The sequence below is a fragment of the Canis lupus genome, chromosome X (assembly GCF_003254725.2).
Source record: "Canis lupus dingo isolate Sandy chromosome X, ASM325472v2, whole genome shotgun sequence".
NCBI classification, from domain to species: domain Eukaryota; kingdom Metazoa; phylum Chordata; class Mammalia; order Carnivora; family Canidae; genus Canis; species Canis lupus.
In genome coordinates, this window is record NC_064281.1 from 48,040,048 (window position 1) to 48,063,381 (window position 23,334).

Consider the following 23,334-nt stretch of genomic DNA (forward strand, 5'->3'; position numbering starts at 1 on the left):
TGCACATGAGAAAATGCTCTGCATCACTGTCCATCAGGGAAATACAAATCAAAACCACAATGAGATACCACCTCACACCAGTGAGAATGGGGACAATTAACAAGGCAGGAAACCACAAATGTTGGAGAGGATGCGGAGAAAAGGGAACCCTCTTACACTGTTGGTGGGAATGTGAACTGGTGCAGCCACTCTGGAAAACTGTGTGGAGGTTCCTCAAAGAGTTAAAAATAGACCTTCCCTACGACCCAGCAATTGCACTGCTGAAGACTTACCCCAAAGATTCAGATGCAATGAAACGCCGGGACACCTGCACCCCGATGTTTCTAGCAGCAATTTCCCAATAGCCAATATGTGGATGGAGTCTCAGTGTGCATAAGAGAATGGCGGATGCAGGGCAGCAGTCCAGGACAGGCATGGAACATACCAGCGTGTCTGTTACCATGATGAAGAGAAAGGCTCCAGACAAGAAGCTTAAAAGCAGGCCCACCTCCCAGCCTCAAAGGAACATTGTGGGCTGCAGAATTCAGCATGGATGGAAAGATGGAGATGAACCTCTAAGAGTGGAAGGGAACTGTTCTGGATCAGGTACTTGTAAATCCCTCTTTGTATCTTATCAAATATGATGGATTTGACTGTGTATATGGATTAGAACTTCACAGAGATGAAAGAATGTCATCACTTGAAGTCCTTCCTAATAGAGTTGCATCCTCTAGAATCAGTGATACTCACAGAAATTATGATTGGCAAAGCAGTGGAATATATTTTTGAGACAGAGTAAGGTTCCAAAAATGAATGGAGGGGGATTGTCTTAGCTCAGGCACCTGTCATGAACACATGGTTTTACATTACCTATGAGAAAGATCTTGTATTATAAAGATGGTAACCTAAGCATGCTTCTAGATTCCAATGATTCTCCTCCTGCAGAGAGGGAGCAGGAGAAGTAGTCGACAGCCTCGTAGGCAAACAGGTGGAATATGCCAAAGATGATGGCTCCAAGAGAAGTGGCATGGTCATTCATCAAGTAGAAGCAAAACCTTGTGTACTTCATCAAAATTGATGATGATTTCATATGTATGTCTATGATTTGGTTAAAAACATCTTAGAGATCATCTTGAAATTTGCCAAATATGTGATACTATTTGTAAAATCTGTAAACACAGAAGGTCTTGACTGCTTTCTAATTTGTAAGAACAGTCTTCTCCCTTTTTGCACAATTGTCAAAAAGAAAGAAAGAAAGAAAGAAAAGAAAGAAAGAAAGAAAGAAAGAAAGAAAGAAAGAAAGAAAGAAAGAAAAAGAAAGTTCCACCCTCTCAGATATTTTTGTATAAAACCTTTTGCCCTTCTCTCCAAACTTTTAACTACTTCTCCACAGGAGAATGATTGATTTGTCTAATAAGTGAGAAATGTAAAGTCTGATATCCAGTAGCCCTTATTTTCATCTTGGGTGGTGGTAATAGATTAAAGGTAGCTGAACACATCTTGCCTCATTCTTTTGGGCAGTTGAATTCTCTGTATTCATTAAAGTGTGAAGCTTCCTGAGATATGTGACTGTCTGGTTGTGTGTCTTTGCAACTTCAATTCTCTCCCCAGGTGACTTCAAAAGTCTAATTTGGAGAGGAGCAGGAATCCCATTTTGGTCTCCTTTCCAAGTTGAATTAAAGTAAGGCTAACATTTTGCCCCCTGTTTCTTTCATGTATGGTACAACTTGGTTCAAAATCAAGAGGGTAATTACTTTGCATTTTAATATATAAGCATAAGCTAAGAAACCTAGCAAAATTGATAGAAAGGCAAGCATTTGGAAATAAAACTCCAAATGGACAAATAAAAGTTGGCCATCAATGGCATTAGGGTCTCTGTTGTCTGCTGTAGCTCTGGCTGATGCCTGTAGACATGGAGTGGGTTTTAACAGATGCAGGCTGTATAAGCAAACTTTACCACAATTGGGCTTTGCCAGGCCAATGGAGGATTAAGCCAACCTCTCTTCTAGTCACAGGGTGAATGCTGGGTATAGCAAGCGTTGGCAGTTCTGTCTAGGAAAACAAAATGAAAAAGCAAAAATCTAGAATCAGACTAAGATACAGATTTATTTCTTATGTGAAGAGAGAGTCTAAAAAATTTTAGATTAGGCTTTAGATTTGATTCTTAGGGTACTTCCAAGCTCCAGATTATGAAGTGGGCAAGGCACTTGCTAGAAATAAGAATAGGTTTTACTTCTTTATGGGAACTGGTGGGCTCATTTTTTATGGTGTCTTAGCATTGATTAAACTTAGTGTTTGGTGATCAATACACTTATTGGTGTTTTAAGTGCTGGCATTGGTAGATAGAAATATAATAGATATTTGTTAGTTTTATGTTTTTAACTTTATACTGTTTCTTGGCTGGTCCTATGAAACTTCTGTGCAGAAAAGGTGAGCCCTACTGCAGCACAAAAATAGGTAGTGGGATGGGCCATATATGTTCCATTATTAAAGGCATTGGTGAAGGTTAAACTAAGCTTAGGAAAGCAAGTTTGAAAAATACACAAGGTTTTGGAGAGAAGCATTTGGCAAAAGCTAGTGCTTTCTCATTGGGTTTCTAATAGAAGCTCCATTAAGCATCAAAAAACAGGCCTTGGACTTCTGCAACTTTGGGGCTGAGACTCACAACATTACAATTAACCACTTGGGAAATATATTTCAAATTAGTTTAAGTTCACAGGTTATGGAGTCCCGACTACCAGCACAGACTGGGATCCTGCTGGGGGTGAAACCAAGAAAATATTCTCTTGTCTTCCATGTTTTCTCTGTCAGCTTTTATTCCTTTTGATACCACTAAGTCTTTGCTCAGATATTTGACTGATAACAGCAATGTGGATCTGTATTACCTAATGTACTTAGCCTACGGACATAAATTTGCTTGGGATATCTGTTCTAATAGCTGGGGATTAGTGCGCTTTCTAATTTTTCGGATGTGAGGCTGTTGTCCTGTGGACTAAAAAATGTATGAAATGCAGTTATGAGTTATATTAATTCAGCTCCTGAAGTTGTGAAGGAACTACATCCAATCAAGAGGAAAACAGTCCAGGCTGCAGCTGCTGAAGGAATCCCTGTCTATACAAACATCTTTGTGAGATCTATATGGCTAAAATGAGAAAAACAAGAAATTGGGAATGGCAGAATTTAATTTAATTTGGAGTATTCATTTCTCCCTTGGAGTCAAATGGTTTCATATAGTTCAAATTAAGGTATTTTTATTATGTTGTTGACATTGTATTATTTGATATTTAATGCTATTTTTGAGGCTCACTATGTAACCTTTGTAAGCTATAGCAAATAATGTGGCTTGACATAATTGTAAATTGGGGATAAAATAGTGAGTGAATTCTCAGCTTGGGATGTAATATAGCTTTGGAGTTAATTTATTTAATGTTCTATTCCTACTTCTTTCAAAGTCTTCTAGGGCCAAAAACAAAACTTACACAGATGGGAGCAAGACATTCATAAAATACTAATAGTCTCCCCCAAAGGGGGCAGCCAAGCCCTATTTGTTAACCACAGCCTTGGGTATTAACCACTGTAGCTTAAGAGAACAAAAATGCCCAAGGGTATGAAGGGATTTATCCTCTGCCTCTGCCTGTTTCTGATTCTAAAAAGAAAAAAAAAAAATGAAAGAAAAGGACTTGCTCACTGCTGGGGATTTACCCCAAAGATACAGATGCAGTGAAACGACGGGACACCTGCACCCCGATGTTTATAACAGCAATGTCCACAATAGCCAAACTGTGGAAGGAGCCTCAGTGTCTATCGAAAGATGAATGGATAAGGAAGATGTGGTATATGTATACAATGGAATATTATTCAGCCATTAGAAACGACAAATACCCACCATTTGCTTCGACGTGGATGGAACTGTAGGGTATTATGCTGAGTGAAATAAGTCAATCAGAGAAGGACAAACGTTATATGGTCTCATTCATTTGGGGTATATAAAAAATAGTGAAAGGGAATAAAGGGGAAAGGAGAAAAAATGAGTGGGAAATATCAGAAAGGGAGACAGAACATGAGAGACTCCTAACTCTGGGAAACAAACTAGGGGTGGTGGGAGGGCAGGTGGGCGGGGGTGAATGGGTGACGGGCACTGAGGGGGGCACTTGATGGGAGCACTGGGTGTTATTCTATATGTTGGCAAATTGAACACCAATAAAAAATAAATTTATTAAAAAACAAACAAACAAACAAAAAAAAGGATTTGCATCTATCAGAAATATTTGGAAGAAAATTTCTGTCCATCTCCACTTGCTATACTCACTCAGTTTTCCATATGAGAGGAAGAATTACAATGAAATTTTTTATAAGTTTATAGATAAGCAGCGTAGGCCCTTCTTGACTATTGAGTACATTTCTCATTGTAGGCATGGGAAAGACTGCAGTCTTTCATTACATGGCTGGGTAAACATCCACTCTGTAGACCCCTTTATCTCTCTGAGGTGGGGGAATCCCACAGTCTTTACTTGCAGTAGAAGTTCATGTTAGGCCCAGGTCCAACTCACATTCTCTAGTCCAGACCTATCATCAATAAAGCTGGTATCTATTTTTATTCTTTTAAAAATGATTTTTTAAATATAGAAGTTGTTTACTGGGGGAAAAAACCCCCACATCCTTCAGCTAAATTCAAACAGTAAAAAAAGGCTATACAGTAAAAAGTCTCCTTTCTTCCTTTCCATCCCTGACATCAATCCCCTAGTCTAATTTTCTGAAAGTAAACACTGTTACCAGTTACTATGTGTCCTTCCAGAGATAATAAAGTATTTACAAACATAATATGTGTGTGTATCAGTTTTTTAATACTAATTATGGCATGCTATACATGGTATTCTGAACTTTGTTTTTTCACTTGATATATTAAACCTGATATTTTAATCCCTCTCACTCATATGTATATATTGCAGTTGGTTCAGAATCTGGAAGGGGAGGAGGCATAACTAATTCAACTCTTTTTTTCCACATTTTAAATTTAAATTCTACTTAATTAACATATAGTGTAATATTGACTTTGGGAGTAGAATTTAGTGATTTATCACTTATATACAACAGCCAGTGCTCAACACAGGTGCCCTCCTTAATACCCATCACACATTTGGCCCAGCCCCGCCCATCTCCCCTCCATCAGCCCTCAGTTTGTTGTGAATAGTTAAGACTCTTATGGTTTACATCCCTCTCTTTTTTTTCTTACTATATGCTCATCTATTTTGTTTCTTAATTTCCACATATGAGTGAAATCATATGGTATTTGTCTTTCTCTGACTTATTTTGCTTAGCATAATATACTCTAGCTCCATCCATGTCATTGTAAATGGCAAGATTTCATTCTTTTTGGTGGTTGAGTGATATTCCATTACATATATACATACATATATACCACATCTACCACATACATACATTATATATGTACTCAATAGTGAAGAAGGGCCTAGGCTGCTTATCTATAAACTTAAAAAAAATTTCATTGTTATTCTTCCTCTCATATGGAAAACTGAATGAGCATAGCAAGTGGAGATGGACAGAAATTATATATATATATATATATATATATATATATATATATATATATATATCACATCTTTATCCATTCATCAGTCAATGGACATTTTGGCTTTTTCCATAATTTGGATATTGTTGATAATGCTGCAATAAATATTGGGTGCATGTGTCCCATTGAATCCATATTTTTTTAATCCTTTGGGTAAATATCTAGTAGTGCAATTGTTGAATCATAGGGTAGTTTTATTTTTAACTTTTTGGGGAACTTTCATACTGTCTTACAGAGTGGCTACACCAGTTTGCATTCCCAAAAATGCAAGAGGGTTTCTTTTCTCCACAAAAGAAACCTGTTGTTTCTTGCATTGTTAATTTTTGCCATTCTGACAGGTATGAGGTGATATCTCATCATAGTTTTGATTTGTAATTCCCTAATGATTAGTGATGTTGACCATCTTTTCATGTGTCGACCATCTGGATATCTTCTTTGGAAAAATGCCTATTCATATCTTCTTCCCATCTTTTAGTTGGATTATTTGTTTTTTGGGGGGTGCTGGGTTTTAGAACTTCTTTATATATTTTAGATAATAACCCTTTATCAGATATGTCATTTGTAATTATCTTGTCCCATTAAGTTGGTTGTCTTTTAATGTTGTTTCCTTCAGTGTGCTGAGCTTTTTATTTTGATATAGTCCCAGTAGTTTATTTTTATCATTGTTTCCCTTGCCTCAGAAGACATATCTAAAAAAATGTTGCTATGGCTGATGTCAAAGAAGCTCCTGCCTATGTTCTGCTAGGATTTTTATGGTTTTAGGTCTCACATTTAGGCATTTAATTCATTTTGAATTTATTTTTGGTATGGTGTAAGGAAGTGGTCCGGTTTCATTCTTCTGCATGTTGCTGTCCAGTTTTCCGAATACCATTTGTTAAAGAGATTTTCCTCATTTCATACTCTTTCCTGCTTGGTTGAAATCAATTGAGCATGTAACTATGGGTTCATTTCTGGATTTTCTATTCTGTTCCATTGATTGATTTGTCTGTGTTTGCACCATACTGTATTGATCACAACACTTTTGTAATATAACTTGAAGTCCAGAATTGTGATGTCTCCAGCTTTGCTTTTCTTTTTCTTTTTTTTTTTTTTTTTGCTTTTTTTTGCTTTTTTTTTTTTTTTTTTTTTTTTTTTTTGCTTTTCTTTTTCAAGTTTGCTTTGGCTATTTGGAGTGTTTTGTGGTTCCAAACAAATTGTAGGATTTATTGTTCTAGCTCTGTGAAAAATACTGACAGGGATTGCATTAAATATGTATTGCTTTGGGTATTATAGACATTTTAACAATATTTGTTGTTTTAATCCATGGGCATGGAATGTCATTCCATTTCTTTGTGTCAATCTCAATTTCTTTCATTAGTGCTTTATAGTTTCCAGGTACAGGACTTTCACCTTTTTGGTTAGGTTTATTTCTAGACGTCCTTATTATTTTGGGGACAGTTGCAACTGGTATTGCCTTTCTTCCTTTCTTCTTTCTTTCTTTCTTTCTTTCTTTCTTTCTTTCTCTTTCTTTCTTTCTTTCTTTCTTTCTTTCTTTCTTTCTTTCTTCTTTCTTTCTTCTTTCTCGTTCTTTCTTTCTTCTTTCTTGTGTTTCACTATTGGTGTATAAAAATGCAACAGATTTCAGTAGACTCATTTTAAACAGATCTAAACAGTTACCAAGCATCATTGATTCATATAACTAAAATAATCCAGGGGTTGGAAGGGCTTCAGGCACAGTTTGATTAGGACTTAGGCTATGTCTGTGGATCTTTAGGAATTTCCTTTCTCTGTACATTAAGTTTAATTCTCATGTCACTTTTCCTCATGGTAGCAAAGTTAGAGTAGCAGTTCTAGGCTATAATAGTTCCATTCTAGAGGAAGAGAAAGAGCCTATGTCTTGTGATGAATTCTATGCTGGTATGGATCACATACCAGCATCCATCAAATAAGTCTAACAGATTGCATTGATTGGCTTAGCCATGGCATGTATTCCATCCCTGAAGCCTAGGATATATATGCCTAGAACCAAATGGATTCCCAGTGGAATCAAGGGCATGAGAAGTGAATAACAGTAACCAATCAAAAATGTGTAGTATTCCTTCTTTTTAAGATAGTATCCATGGACACCTTTCTTTTTTTGTTGTTGTAAATTTATTTTTTATTGGTGTTCAATTTGCCAACATATGGAATAGCACCCAGTGCTTATCTCTTCAAGTGCCCACCTCAGTGCCCGTCACCAGGGTGTGCCCCTGGAGACCCAGAATCGAGTCCCATGTCAGGCTCCCTGCATGGAGCCTGCTTCTCCTTCTGCCTGTGTCTCTGCCTCTCTCTCTTTCTCTGTGTCTCTCTCATGAATAAATAAAATCTTAAAAAAAATAAATCTCAGGTCAAATTCCTAGGTTTTCAGTATTATTTGAAAGTATCTAGGCAAATTGGCGGAACAGGTGACTTGGGGACCCTACTCCTCCGCCATATTGCCCTGCCCCCTCCTCATGGTCTTTTAATTGTTTTTCTCTTTTTTCCTCAGTTTCTTTCCTTGCCATCACCTTGTCTTCTATGTCAGTCACTCTTTCTTCTACCTCATTAACCCTTGTCGTTAAGACCTCTAGTTTGGATTGCATCTCATTAAATTGATTTATAATTTCAGCCTGATTAGATCTAAATTCTGCAGTCATGAAGTCTCTTGAATTCTTTATGCTTTTTTTCTAGAGCCACCAGTAGCTTTATAATTGTGCTTCTGAATTGGCTTTCTGACATCGAATTTTTTTTTAATTTTTATTTATTTATGATGGTCACACAGAGAGAGAGGCAGAGACACAGGCAGAGGGAGAAGCAGGCTCCATGCACTGGGAGCCCGATATGGGATTCGATCCTGGGTCTCCAGGATCGTGCCCTGGGCCAAAGGCAGGCGCCAAACTGCTGCGCCACCCAGGGATCCCTGACATCGAATTTTAATCCAAATTCTCTAACTCTGTGGCAGAGAGTACTGTTTCTGATTCTTTCTTTTGTGCTGATTTCTTCTTTCTATTCATTTTGCTCAGTGCAGAGTGGTTGTATTAGTGGGCTGATTAAAGAACCATGACATAAGCAAATTTCACCCTAGGTGATTCTGCCAAGGTCACAGACCAGAAATTGAAAACAAAGATCAGAATGAAATAAAACAAAAGGACCATTAAAATGAAAAAATTTAAAACAAAGTAGTAAAAAATAAGTGGCCAAGAATCCCAAAGAAAAAGAGAAAAAAAAAAGGAAAAAAAGGAGAAGGAAAAAAAAGGGGGGGACTGGTTGATCATGGTGATGACAAAGTTGTAGTGGAGGAAGAATGTAGTCTACCTGAGGGGTTTAGAGGGTGATCCTCTTGCTTTTGAGTATATTAATTTCTCTATGTTAGAAGAGTCTCAGTCCCAAATTTATATAAACAAGAAATACTTGTAGAAGGCCCCAACATTGACCAACAAAACATAAATGAGATAAAAGACAGGGGCAGAATTGCAATTAGGAATCTCATAGAATGAACCAGCATGGTATACCACTTGGTTCTGGGTGCATGCTGATCATGTTCTAGAAGATATTAACTTCCACCATTGTAGAACAAAATGATCCAGAGAAAACAAAAAACACAAACCAAAACAAAAACATATCTTGTATATCTTCCAAAATTAAGTTGAGTATGTTGATGGGAATCTAGAAGTGGAAAATATATCTAGGACCTGTAATTGTAGAAATATGAAAGTCAAAAAGGAAGAATCTTAAAAATGAAGAGGTGGTAAAATATTCTAGTTAAGGTGGGGAAAAATTGGAAATTTACAGTCTGACATAAAAATGAGTTGTACTGGAAAAAGGAAGAAAAACATAGGAGGTGTAACCTCTGGTTCTATATACTGTAAATCCCTTGACTTCCCCTGGAACTTTCCAGTTCTGCTTGGTCAAGAATTTACTCTTCCCCTGTTCTTCCAGCTGGTTTTCTGGGGCAGGGACTGCTGTGCTAATTCTCAGGTGTGTGCACCTGTGGGAGCTGTTCTGCCCCCTGATGGGTGCTGGGCTTAGTGGGAGCAGTTTACCCCATGAGGCTTTTTTCCCTGGCACATGGTGACACCAGGAGGAGCAACAACACTGGGGGCAGCCAGGTCTCCAGCCTTGGAGTTAGCTCCTCGCAGTAACTAACACAGTCTCCGAGTCTGCACTGGCCTAGATGCTCCCGGGGAGGCGGGGGCGGGGGGGGGGGGAGTGCTGATCTACACAGCTTGGGGGCGCCCAGCAGCAAGAGAGTCCTGGCTGTCCTGTGCCCTCCCCGCCTCTGCCTGTCCCATGGGAGTGCAGGATCATAGGCTGTGTCAGCCAGGCGCCCTGGGATCCAGGGCCTGTGCTGCTGGATTTGTGTTCCCAGGGCCATGGCTCCGGAGAGCAGCAGGGTGTACACCCCTCTGTTTGGAGCCCCTGCCTGACTGACTGGCTTCTCCAAGATGCCCTGCTGGGTGCCTGCTCCAGCCCCTTACCGAGATTGGCCCACAGTCTGTGGCTCGTCCCCCCTCCCCCCCCCCCCCCCCCCCCCCGCACAATTCCTCTATTAGTGACTTCGGGAAAGTGGAGGTTCCACTGCCCCTCCTGCAATTCTGCCTGAGTTCCCTGCTAAGCGCCTTTCCGTCCAGGAAGAATCTGGTGTGGATTTTTTTAAAGTTCCTGCTTCTCAGGGACTGGGCTTTCCTGTCCTGGAGGCTTTCATCACCTGGCTTTAGCCTGGCTTCTTGTGGTGCCGCCCTCCTTGATTCTTTTTTATATTTTTCCGCCTTCCTACCTTGTTCGAAGTGAAAACCATTCTCTCTGTAGCGTTCCAGCTGTTCTCTCTTTAAATCTCAGGTCGAATTAGTAGGTTTTTAGGATGGTTTGGAAGTAATCTAGGTAAGTTGGTGGGGCCAGGTGAGTTGAGGACTCCTACTCCTCCGCCATCTTACCCTAGCTTCCCCCTGAAATCCATTTCTTTCAATGATCATTCTGACTATAAATGGACTAAGTGCTCCAATCAAAAGACATAGGTTTCAGAATGGTAAAACAAAACAAAACACCTCACCCCAGGTCACCCCCAAATCAAGTTCCATGTATTTTCTGCCTACAAGAAGCTCATTTTAGAGCTAAATACAGCTGCAGATTGAAAGTGACAGGATGGACAACAATTTAACATGAGAATGGATGTCTCAAGAAAGTCAGAATACCCATATTTATATCTGACAAACTAGATTTGAAAACAAAACTATAGTGATATATATTCAAGGGCATTTTTATACTAAATTTATTTTTTATTGGTGTTCAATTTACCAACATACAGAATAACACCCAATGCTCATTCCGTCAAGTGCCCCCCTCAGTGCCCGTCACCCATTCATCCCCACTGCCCGCCCTCCTCCCCTTCTACCACCCCTAGTTCTTTTCCCAGAGTTAGGAGTCTTCATGTTCTGTCTCCCTTTCTGATATTTCCCACACATTTCTTCTCCCTTCCCTTATATTCCCTTTCACTATTATGTATATTCCCCAAATGAATGAGAACATATAATATTTGTCCTTCTCCAATTGACTTATTTCACTCAGCATAATACCTTCCAGTTCCATCCACGTTGAAGCAAATGGTGGGTATTTGTCGTTTCTAATGGCTGAGTAATATTCCATTGTATACATAAACCACATCTTCTTTATCCATTCATCTTTCGATGGACACTGAGGCTCCTTCCACAGTTTGGCTATTGCGGACATTGCTGCTAGAAACATCGGGGTGCAGGTGTCCTGACGTTTCATTGCATCTGAATCTTTGGGGTAAATCCCCAACAGTGCAATTGCTCGGTCGTAGGGCAGGTCTATTTTTAACTCTTTGAGGAACCTCCACACAGTTTTCCAGAGTGGCTGCACCAGTTCACATTCCCACCAACAGTGCAAGAGGGTTCCCCTTTCTCCACATCCTCTCCAACATTTGTGGTTTCCTGCCTTGTTAATTGTCCCCATTCTCACTGGTGTGAGGTGGTATCTCATTGTGGTTTTGATTGGAATTTCCCTGGTGGCCAGTGATGCAGAGCATTTTCTCATGTGCATGTTGGCCATGTCTATGTCTTCCTCTGTGAGATTTCTCTTCATGTCTTTTGCCCATTTCATGATTGGATTGTTTGTTTCTTTGGTGTTGATTTTAATAAGTTCTTTAAAGATCTTGGAAACTAGCCCTTTATCTGATATGTCATTTGCAAATATCTTCTCCCATTCTGTAGGTTGTCTTTTAGTTTTGTTGACTGCTTCTTTTGCTGTGCAAAAGCTTCTAATTCTGATGAAGTCCCAATAGTTCATTTTTGCTTTTGTTTCTTTTGCCTTCGTGGGTGTATCTTGCAAGAAGTTACTGTTGCCTGTGTTCTCCTCTAGGATTTTGATGGAATGTTGTCTCACATTTAGATCTTTCATCCATTTTGAGTGTATCTTTGTGTATGGTGCAAGAGAGTGGTCCAGTTTCATTCTTCTGCATGTGGATGTCCAATTTTCCCAGCACCATTTATTGAAGAGACTGTCTTTCTTCCAATGGATAGTCTTTCCTCCTTTATCGAATATTAGTTGACCGTAAAGTTGAGGGTCCACTTCTGGGTTCTCTATTCTGTTCCATTGATCTATGTGTCTGTTTTTGTGCCAGTACCCCACTGTCTTGATGACCACAGCTTTGTAGTACAAGCCGGAATCTCCATTGTGATGCCCCCAGATATGGTTTTCTTTTTTAAAATTCCTCTGGCTATTCCGGGTCTTTTCTGATTCCACACAAATCTTAAAATAATTTGTTCTAACTCTCTGAAGAAAGTCCATGGTATTTTGATAGGGATTGCATTAAACGTGTAAATTGCCCTGGGTAACATTGACATTTTCACAGTATTAATTCTGCCAATCCATGAATGAGCATGGAATATTTTTCCATCTCTTTGTGTCTTCCTCAATTTCTTTCAGAAGTGTTCTATAGTTTTTAGGGTATAGATCCTTTACCTCTTTGGTCAGGTTTATTCCTAGGTATCTTATGCTTTTGGGTGCAATTGTAAATGGGATTGACTCCTTAATTTCTCTTTCTTCAGTCTCATTGTTAGTGTATAGAAATGCCATTGATTTCTGGGCATTGATTTTGTATCCTGCCACGTTACCAAATTGCTGTATGAGTTCTAGCAATCTTGGGGTGGAGGCTTTTGGGTTTTCTATGTAGAGTATGATGTCATCGGCGAAGAGGGAGAGTTTGACTCCTTCTTTGCCAATTTAAATGCCTTTAATGTCTTTTTGTTTTCTGATTGCTGAGGCTAGGACTTCTAGTACTGTGTTGAATAGCAGTGGTGAGAGTGGCCATCCCTGTCTTGTTCCTGATCTTAGGGGAAAGACTCCCAGTGCTTCACCATTGAGAATGATATTTGCTGTGGGCTTTTCCTAGATGGCTTTTAAGATGTTGAGGAATGTTCCCTCTATCCCTACACTCTGAAGAGTTTTGATCAGGAATGGATGCTGTATTTTGTCAAATGCTTTCTCTGCATCTAATGAGAGGATCATATGGTTCTTGGTTTTTCTCTTGCTGATTTGATGAATCACATTGATTGTTTTACGAGTGTTGAACCAGCCTTGTGTTATATTCAAGGGCATTAAATCATAATTAAGGGGTCTATCCACTAAAGAAGATCTAGCAATTGTGAATATTTATTCCCCAAAATTGGGAGCACCTAAATATATAAATCAATTAACAATAAACATAAAGAAACTCATTGATAATAATACAAAAACAATAGGGAAATTAAATCGCTTGTTTAAAGCAATGGAAAGATCATCAAAGCAGAGAAACAACAAGGAAAAAATGGCATTGAATGACACACTAGACCACCTGGACTTTATTTTCCAGAAACCATATATTCAAAACATTTTATCCTAAAGCTGGAGAATGCACATTCTTTTCAAGTGCATTTGGCATATTCTCCAGAATAGATCACATACCGGGTCACTAATCAGGCTTCCATCAGTAAAAAAATATTAAGATCATACCGTGCATGTTTTCAGACTATAATGCTATGAAACTTGAAGTAAACCACAAGAAAAAATTTGGAAAGACCACAAATCATGAAGGGTAAAGAACACCCCACTAAGGAATGAATGGGCTAACCAGGTAATTAAATAAGAAATAAATAAATGAAAGGAAATGAAAACAAAAACATGATAGTCCCACATTTTTGTGGCGCAGCAAAGGCAGTCACAAGGGAAAGTACATTGCAATATAGGCCCACCTCAAGAAGGAAGAAAGGCTCAAATACACAAAATAACCTTATATCTAAAGGAGTGAGAAAAAGATTAGCATGTAAAGCCCAAAGCCAGTAGAATAAGGGAAATGAAAAGATTACAGCAGAAATAAATGATATTATAAACAACAACAAAAACCAATTAGAATGGGTTAATGAAACTAATACCTGCTTCTTCAAAAGAATTAATAATATTAATAAACCCATGACCAGACTTATTAAAAAGAGAAAGAAAGGACTCAGGTACACAAATCATGAATGGAAGAGGAGATATCACAACAAAAACCACAGAAATACAAACAATTATATGAGATACTATGAAAAACTATGTGCCAACAAAAGGGGCAAACTAAAGAAATGCACAAATTCCTAGAAATCTACAAACTACCAAAACAGGAAAAAATAGAAAATAACCAACAAATTGAATCAATGGTCAAAAATATCCCAACTAACAAAACTCCAGGGCCAGGTAGATTTTCAGGGGATTTTAAAGTAGTGTAAATACTGATTCCCCTCACACTGTTCCAATCATAGAAATGGAAGGAAAACTTCCAAACTCATTCTATGAGCCAATGTTACCCTTGATTCCAAAACGAGACAAAGATTCCTCTAAAAAGAAGAATTATAAGCCAATATCCCTGATGAATGTAGATGCAAAAATTCTCAATAAAATACTAGCAAGTAGAATTCAACAGTACGTTAAAAGACTTACTCACCATAATTAAGTGCTATTTATTCCTGGGAATGAATATCCAATGGAAAAAAGACAGTCACTTCAGCAAATAGTGTTGGGAAAACTAGATAGTAACATTCAGAAGAATGAAACTGGATCATGTTCTTAAACTATACACAAAATAAATTCAAAATGGATGAAAGACCTAAATTTGAATTTAAATAATTTCCAAAATTATCAGAATCATAGAGAAGAACACAGGCAGAAAATTCTTTGACCAAGGGATGCCTGGGTGGCAGCGGTTGAGCCTTTGGCTCAGGGCGTGATCCTGGAGTTCTGGGATCCAGTCCCACATCCTGCTCCCTGCAGGGAACCTGCTTCTCCCTCTGCCTATGTCTCTGCCTTTCTTACTGTGTCTCTCATGAATAAATAAATAATATCTTAAAAAAAGAAAACTCTTTGACTTTGTCTGCAGCAACTTCTTGCTACCCACCTCTCCAAAGGCAAGGGAAACAAAAGCAAAAATAAACTATTGGGACTTCATCAAGATAAAAAGCTTCTGCACAGCAAAGGACACAGTCGACAAAACTAAAAATCAGCCTATGAAATGGGAGAAAATATTTGCAAATGACATATGTAACCTGATAAAAGGTTATTATCCAAAATGTATAAAAACTTACCAAACTCAACAACCAAAAAACAAATAATCCAGTTATGAAATGGGCAGAAGACACGAATAGATGCTTTCCAAAGAAGATATCTAGATAGATGACAGACACATGAAAAAATACTCAACATCAGGGAAATAGATCAAAACCACAATGAGATGGAACCTCACATCTTACAGAGTGGCTAAAATTCGCAGAACAATAAACAACAGGTGTTGGCAAGGATGTAGAGAAAGGGGAACCCTCTTACACTATAAGTAGGAATGCAAACTGGTGCAGCCACTCTGGAGAACAGTATAGAGTTTCCTCAAAAAGTTAGAAGTAGAGCTACCCTATGACCCAGCAATTAAACTACTATTTACCTAAAGAATACAAAAAATACAGATTTAATCTGGCACATGCATTCTGATGTTTATGGCACTATTACCAAAACCAGCCAAACTATGGAAAGAGCCCAAATGTTGATAAACTGATGAATGGATAAAGAAGTTGTGGTACAGCTAGATAGAAATTATTCATCCATCCAAAAGAATGAAATGTTGCCATTTGCAATAACATAGATGGAGGTAGAGTTTATTATGCTTTGTGATTTAAGTTGGTCAGAGAAAGACAAATACCATATGATCTCACTTATATATTGGGATTTAAGAAAGAAAACAGATGAACATTTGGGAAGGGGGAAAAGAAAGAGAGAAACAAGCCACTGACTCTTTAAAAATTTTTATTTAAATGCAAGTTAATTAAAATCTATTGTATTATTAATTTCCAAGGTGGAATTCAGCGATTCATCAATTCCATATAACATTTAGAGCTCATTACATCAAGTGCCCTCCTTAATGCCCATCACACAGTTACCCCATGGCCCCAACCACCTCCCCTCCAGCAATCCTCAATTTGTTTCCTATAGTTAAGAGTCTCTTATGGTTTGTGTCCATCTCTGTTTCTGTCTTATTTTATTTTTCCTTTCTTCCCCTATTTTGATCTGTTTTGTTTCTTAAATTCCACCTATGAGTCAAATCATATGATTATTTGTCTTTCTCTGAATGACTTATTTCACTTAGCATAATACCCTCTAGTTCTGTCCAGGTTGTTGCAAATGGCAAAATTTCATTCTTTCAGATGACTAAGTAATATTCCATTGTATATATGTATCACATCTTTATCGATTCATCTGTCAATGGAAATTTTGGCTCTTCCCATATTTTGGTAATTGTGAATATTGCTGCTATAAACATTGGGTTGCATGAGCCCCTTTGAATCACTGTGCTTGTATCCTTTGGATAAATACTTCATAGTGAGATTGTTAGGTCATAGGGTCTCTATTTTTAAATTTTTTGAGGAATCTCCATGCTGTTTTCCAGAGTGGCTGTACCAGCTTTCATTCCCACTAACAATGAAAAAGGACTCCCCTTTCTCCTCATCCTCTCCAACATATGTGGTTTCTTTATTTGTTAATTTTAGGCTTTCTGAATGGTGTGAGCTGGTATCTCATTGTGGTTTTGTTTTGTACTTCCCTGATGCTGAGAGATGTTCAGCCTTTTTTCATGTCTGCTGGTCATTTGTATGTCTTCTTTGGAGAAATGTCTGTTCATATCTTCTGTCCATTTCTTGACTGGATTTTCTTTGTTTTTTTAGGTGTTGAGTTTGGTATGTTCTTTATAGATCTTGGAAACTAGCCCTTTATCTTATGTGACATTTGCAAATATCTTCGTCCATTTTGTAAGTTGCCGTTTAATTTTTTGACTGTTTCTTATGCCGTGCAAAAGCTTTCACCCTGATGACGTCCCAATAGTTCATTTTTGTTTTTGTTTCTCCTGCCTTTGAAGACGTGTCTAGCAAGAAGTTGCTGTGGTGGAGGTCACGAGGTTGCTGCCATTGTTCACCTCTAGGATTTTGATGTATTTCTCTCATATTTAGGTCTTTCATCAATTTTGAATTTATTAATATGTTTGGCAAAATAAAGTGGTCTAGTTTTACTCTTCTCCAATTTTCCCAACACCATTTATTGAAGAGACTATCTTTTTTCCAGTGGATATTCTTTCCTGTCTTGTGGAAGATTAGTTGACCATAGAGTTGAGGGTCCATTTCTGGGTTCTGTATTCTGTGACATTGATATATATGTTTGTTTTTTGTGCCAATTCTATACTGTCTTGATGATGACAGATTGAAATCCAGAATTGTGATGTCTCCAGCTTTGGTTTTCTTTTTCAACGTCCATTTGGATATTCCTGGCCGTTTCTGATTCCATACAAATATTAGGATTGTGGGATCCCTGAGTGGCTCAGCCTGCCTTTGGCCCCAGGGCGCGATCCTGGAGTCCTGGGATCGAGTCCCATGTCAGGCTCCTGGCATGGAGCCTGTTTCTCCCTCCTCCTGTGTCTCTGCCTCTCTCTCTCTCTATCATAAATAAATAAATCTTAAAAAAATAAATAAAAATAAAAAACAAAAAAATTAAAAATATATTAGGATTGTTTGTTCCAGCTCTGTGAAAAAAAGTTGATGGTATTTTTCATAGGCCTTGCATTGAATATGTAGATCGCTTTGAGTAGAATAGATATTTTATCAATATTTGTTCTTCCAGTCCATGAACATGGAATGTTTTTCCATTTCTGTGTGTCTTATTCCATTTTTCATAAGTGTTCTATAAATTTCAGAGTATAGATCTTTTACCTCTTTGGTTAAGTTTATTCCTAGGTATCTTGTGGGTTTTGGTGCAATTGTAAATGGGATTGATTCATTAATTTCTCTTTCTTCTGCCTCATTGTTAGTATATAGAAATGAACCAGCGTTCTGTGCATAGATTTTATATCTTGTGACACTGCAGAATTACTGCATTAATTCTGGGAATTTTGGGGAGCAGTCTTTTGGGTTTTCTACATAGAGTATCATGTAACTGCAAATAATGAAAGCTTGAACTCTTCTTTCCTAATTAAAAAAAAATTTTATTAGAGTTACATTTGCCAACATATAGCATAACACCCAGTGCTAATCCCATCAAGTGCCCCCCTCAGTGCCCGTCACCCAGTCACCCCACATCCCACCGACCGCCCTTTCCACCACCCCTAGTTCATTTCCCAGAGTTAGGAGTCTCTCATTTTCTGTGTCCCTTTCTGATATTTCCACTCAATTTTTTGTCCGTTCCCCTTTATTCCCTTTCACTGTTTTTCTTTTATGGTTGAGCATATGATTAATTTTGTTTTTTTAATTTATTTTTATTTTTTATTTTTTATAATAAATTTATTTTTTATTGGTGTTCAATTTGTCAACATATAGAATAACACCCAGTGCTCATCCCATCAGTGCCTCCCTTAATGCCCATCACCCAGTCACCCCCACCCCCCGCCCACCTCCTTTTCTACCACCCTAGATCGTTTCAAAGAGTTAGGAGTCTCTCATGTTCTGTCTCCCTTTCTGATATTTCCCACTCATTATTTCTCCTTTCCCCTTTATTCCCTTTCACTATTCTTTATATTCCCCAAATGAATGAGAACATACACTGTTTGTCCTTCTCTGATCAACTTACTTCACTCAGCATAATACCCTCCAGTTCCATCCACGTCGAAGCAAATGGTGGGTATTTGACGTTTCTTTATTTTTTTTAATAAATTAATTTTTTATTGGTGTTCAATTTACCAACATACAGAATAACACCCAGTACTCATCCCGTCAAGTGTCCCCCTCAGTGCCCGTCACCCAATCACCCCCAACCCCCGCCCTCCTCCCCTTCCATCACCCCTAGTTCGTTTCCCAGAGTTAGGAGTCTTTATGTTCTGTCTCCCTTTCTGATATTTCCCACACATTTCTTCTCCCTTCCCTTATATTCTCTTTCACTATTATTTATATTCCCAAATGAATGAGAACATACACTGTTTGTCCTTCTCTGATCAACTTACTTCACTCAGCATAATACCCTCCAGTTCCATCCACATTGAAGCAAATGGTGGGTATTTGTCATTTCTAATGGCTGAGTAATATTCCATTGTATACATAAACCACATCATCTTTATCCATTCATCTTTTGATGGACACCGAGGCTCCTTCCACAGTTTGGCTATTGTGGACATTGCTGCTAGAAACATCGGGGTGTAGGTGTCCCGGCGTTTCATTGCATCTGAATCTTTGGGGTAAATCCCCAACAGTACAATTGCTGGGTCATAGGGCAGGTCTATTTTTAACTCTTTGAGGAACCTCCACACAGCTTTCCAGAGTGGCTGCAACAGTTCACATTCCCACCAACAGTGCAAGAGGGTTCCCCTTTCTCCACATCCTCTCCAACATTTGTGGTTTCCTGCCTTGCTAATTGTCCCCATTCTCACTGGTGTGAGGTGGTATCTCATTGTGGTTTTGATTGGAATTTCCCTGGTGGCCAGTGATGCGGAGCATTTTCTCATGTGCTTGTTGACCATGTCTATGTCTTCCTCTGTGAGATTTCTCTTCGTGTCTTTTGCCCATTTCATGATTGGATTGTTTGTTTCTTTGGTGTTGAGTTTAATAAGTTCTTTAAAGATCTTGGAAACTAGCCCTTTATCTGATATGTCATTTGCAAATATCTTCTCCCATTCTGTAGGTTGTCTTTTAGTTTTGTTGACTGCTTCTTTTGCTGTGCAAAAACTTCTAATTCTGATGAAGTCCCAATAGTTCATTTTTGCTTTTGTTTCTTTTGCCTTCGTGGATGTATGTTGCAAGAAGTTACTGTGGCTGAGTTCAAAAAGGGTGTTGCCTGTGTTCTCCTCTAGGATTTTGATGGAATCTTGTCTCACATTTAGATCTTTCATCCATTTTGAGTTCATCTTTGTGTATGGTGCAAGAGAGTGGTCTAGTTTCATTCTTCTGCATGTGGATGTCCAATTTTCCCAGCACCATTATTGAAGAGACTGTCTTTCTTCCAGGGGATAGTCTTTCCTCCTTTGTCGAATATTAGTTGACCATAAAGTTGAGGGTCCACTTATGGATTCTCTATTCTGTTCCATTGATCTATGTGTCTGTTTTTGTGCCAGTACCAAGTGTCTTGATGACCACAGCTTTGTAGTACAACCTGAAATCTGGCATTGTCATGCCCCCAGCTATGGTTTTCTTTTTTAATATTCCCCTGGCTATTCGGGGTCTTTTCTGATTCCACACAAATCTTAAAATAATCTGTTCCAACTCTCTGAAGAAAGACCATGGTATTTTGATAGGGATTGCATTAAACGTGTAAATTGTCCTGGGTAACATTGACATTTTCACAATATTAATTCTGCCAATCCATGAGCATGGAATATTTTTCTATCTCTTTGTGTCTTCCTCCATTTCTTTCAGAAGTGTTCTATAGTTTTTAGGGTATAGATCCTTTACCTCTTTGGTGAGGTTTATTCCTAGGTATCTTATGCTTTTGGGTACAATTGTAAATGGGATTGCCTCCTTAATTTCTCTTTCTTCAGTCTCATTGCTAGTGTATAGAAATGCCACTGACTTCTGGGCATTGATTTTGTATCCTACCACACTACCAAATTGCTGTATGAGTTCTAGCAATCTTGGGGTGGAGTCTTTTGGGTTGTGTAAGTACAGTATCATGCCATCTGCGAAGAGGGAGAGTTTGACTTCTTCTTTGCCAATTTGAATGCCTTTTATTTCTTTTTGTTGTCTGATCACTGAGGCTAGGACTTCTAGTCCTATGTTGAATATCAGTGGTGAGAGTGGACATCCCTGTCTTGTTCCTGATCTTAGGGGAAAGGCTCCCAGTGTTTCCCCATTGAGAATGATATTAGCTGTGGGCTTTCCGTAGATGGCTTTTAAGATGCTGAGGAAAGTTTCCTCTATCCCTACACTCTGAAAAGTTTTGATCAGGAATGGATGATGTCTTTTGTCCAATTCTTTCTCTGCATATATTGAGAGGATCATATGGTTCTTGTTTTTTCTCTTGCTCAAATGATCAATCACATTGATTGCTTTACGACTGTTGAACCAGCCTTGCATCCCAGGGATAAATCCCACTTGGTGAGGGTGAATAATCTTCTTAATGTATTGTTGTATCCTATTGGCTAGTATCTTGTTGAGAATTTTTGCATCCATGTTCATCAGGGATATTGGTCTATAATTCTCATTTTTGGTTGGGTCTTTGTCTGGTTTTGGAATTAAGGTGATGCTGGCCTCATAGAATGAGTTTGGAAGTACTCCATCTCTTTCTATCTTTCCAAATAGCTTTAGTAGAATTAGCATGGTTTCTTCTTTAAACATTTGATAGAATTCCCCTGAGAAGCCATGTGGCCCTGGACTTTTGTATCTGGGATGTTATTGATGACTGCTTCAATTTCCTCCCTGGTTATCGGCCCATTCAGGTTTTCTATTTCTTCCTGTTCCAGTTTGGTTAGTTTGTGGTTTTCCAGAAATGCATTCATTTCTTCTAGATTGCCTAATTTATTGGCGTAATGCTGCTCATAATAAGTTTTTAAGATCGTTTGTATTTCCTTGGTATTGGTGGTGATCTCTCCTTTCTCATCATGATTTTATTAATTTGATTCTTTTTTCTCTTCTCTTTACTAAGGCTGGCTAATGGTTTATCTACCTTATTAATTCTTTCCAAGAACAAACTCCTGGTCTTGTTGATCTGTTCCACAGTTCTGGTCTCTATTTCATTGAGTTCTGCTCGAATATTTATTAACTCTGTTCTGCTTGGTGTAGGTTTTATTTGCTGTTTTTTCTCCAGCTCCTTTAGTTGTAAGGTTAGCTTTTGTATTTGTATTCTTTCCAGCTTTTGGATTGATGCTTGTATTGCGACGTATTTCCCCCTCAGGACTGCTTTTGCTGTATCCTAAAGATTTTGAACCGTTGTATTTTTATTTTTGACAGTTTCCATGAGTCTTTTTAATCCTTCTCTAATTTCCTGGTTGACCCATTCATCTTTTAGCAGGATGCTCTTTAATCTCCACGTGCTTGAAATCCTTCCAAACTTCTTGTGACTTAGTTCTATTTTCAAAGCATTATGGTCTGAAAATATGCAGGGGACGATTCCAATCTTTTGGTATCAGTTGAGACCTGATTTGTAACCTATTATGTGGTCTATTCAGGAGAAAGTTCCATGTGCACTTGTGAAGAATGTGTATTCATTTGCATTTGGATGTAAATTTCTGTAAATATCTGTGAAATCCATCTGGTGCAGTGAATCATTTAAAGCTCTTGTTTCTTTGGAGATGTTGTGCTTAGAAAACATTATATGTTCTCATTCATTTGGGGAATATAAATAATAGTGAAAGGGAATAGAAGGGAGAAGAAATTTGTGGGAAATATCAGAAAGGGAGACAGAGCGTAAAGACTGCTAACTCTGGGAAACAAACTAGGGCTGGTGGAAGGGGAGGAGGGTGGGGGGTGGGAGTGAATGGGTGATGGGCACTGGGGGTTATCCTGTATATTGGTAAATTGAACACCAATAAAAAATAAATTAAAAAAAAGAAAACCTGTCGATTGTAGAAAGCACTACATTCAAGTCTCCAAGCATAAGTGTATTATTATCTAAGTATGTTTAGTTTGGTTATTAATTGATTGATATACTTGGTAGCTCCCACATTCGGGGCATAAATATTCGTGATTGTTCGGTCCTCTTTTTGGATAGATCCTTTAAGTATGATAGTGTCCTTCTTCATCTCTTACTCCAGTCTTTGGGATAAAGTTTAATTTATCTGTTATAAGAATGGCTACCCCTGCCTTATTTGAGGACCATTTGAATGGTAAATCGTTCTCCAACCTTTTATTTTCAGGCTGTAGTGTCCTTAGGTCTAAAATGAGTCTCTTGTAGACAGCAAATAGATGGGTATTGCTTTTTTATCCAGTCTGGAACCCTGTGCCTTTTGATGGGGTCATTAAAGCCATTCACGTTCAGAGTTACTACGGAAAGATATGAATTTAGTGTCTTCATGATACCTATTCAGTCCCTGTTTTTGTGGATTGTTTCCTTGGACTTCCTCTTTCTATTACAGAGTCTCTCTTAGTATTTCTTGCAGAGCCAGCTTGGTATTCGCATATTCTTTCAGTTTCTGCCTATCTCGAAGCTATTTATCTCTTCTTCTATTCTAAATGAGACCCTTGCTGGATAAAGTATTCTTGGCTGCAGGTTGTTCTCATTTAGGACCCTGAATATATCCTGCCAGGATATCCTGACCTTTCTGGCCTGCCAGGTCTCTGTGGAGAGGT

At 38.4% G+C, this 23,334-nt stretch overlaps 1 pseudogene; it reads left to right on the forward strand.

The window, feature by feature from the left end:
• Nucleotides 1-380: 380 nt before the first annotated feature.
• LOC112673042 (spindlin-3-like) overlaps nt 381-23,334 on the forward strand; it is a 40,214-nt pseudogene continuing 17,260 nt past the window's right edge.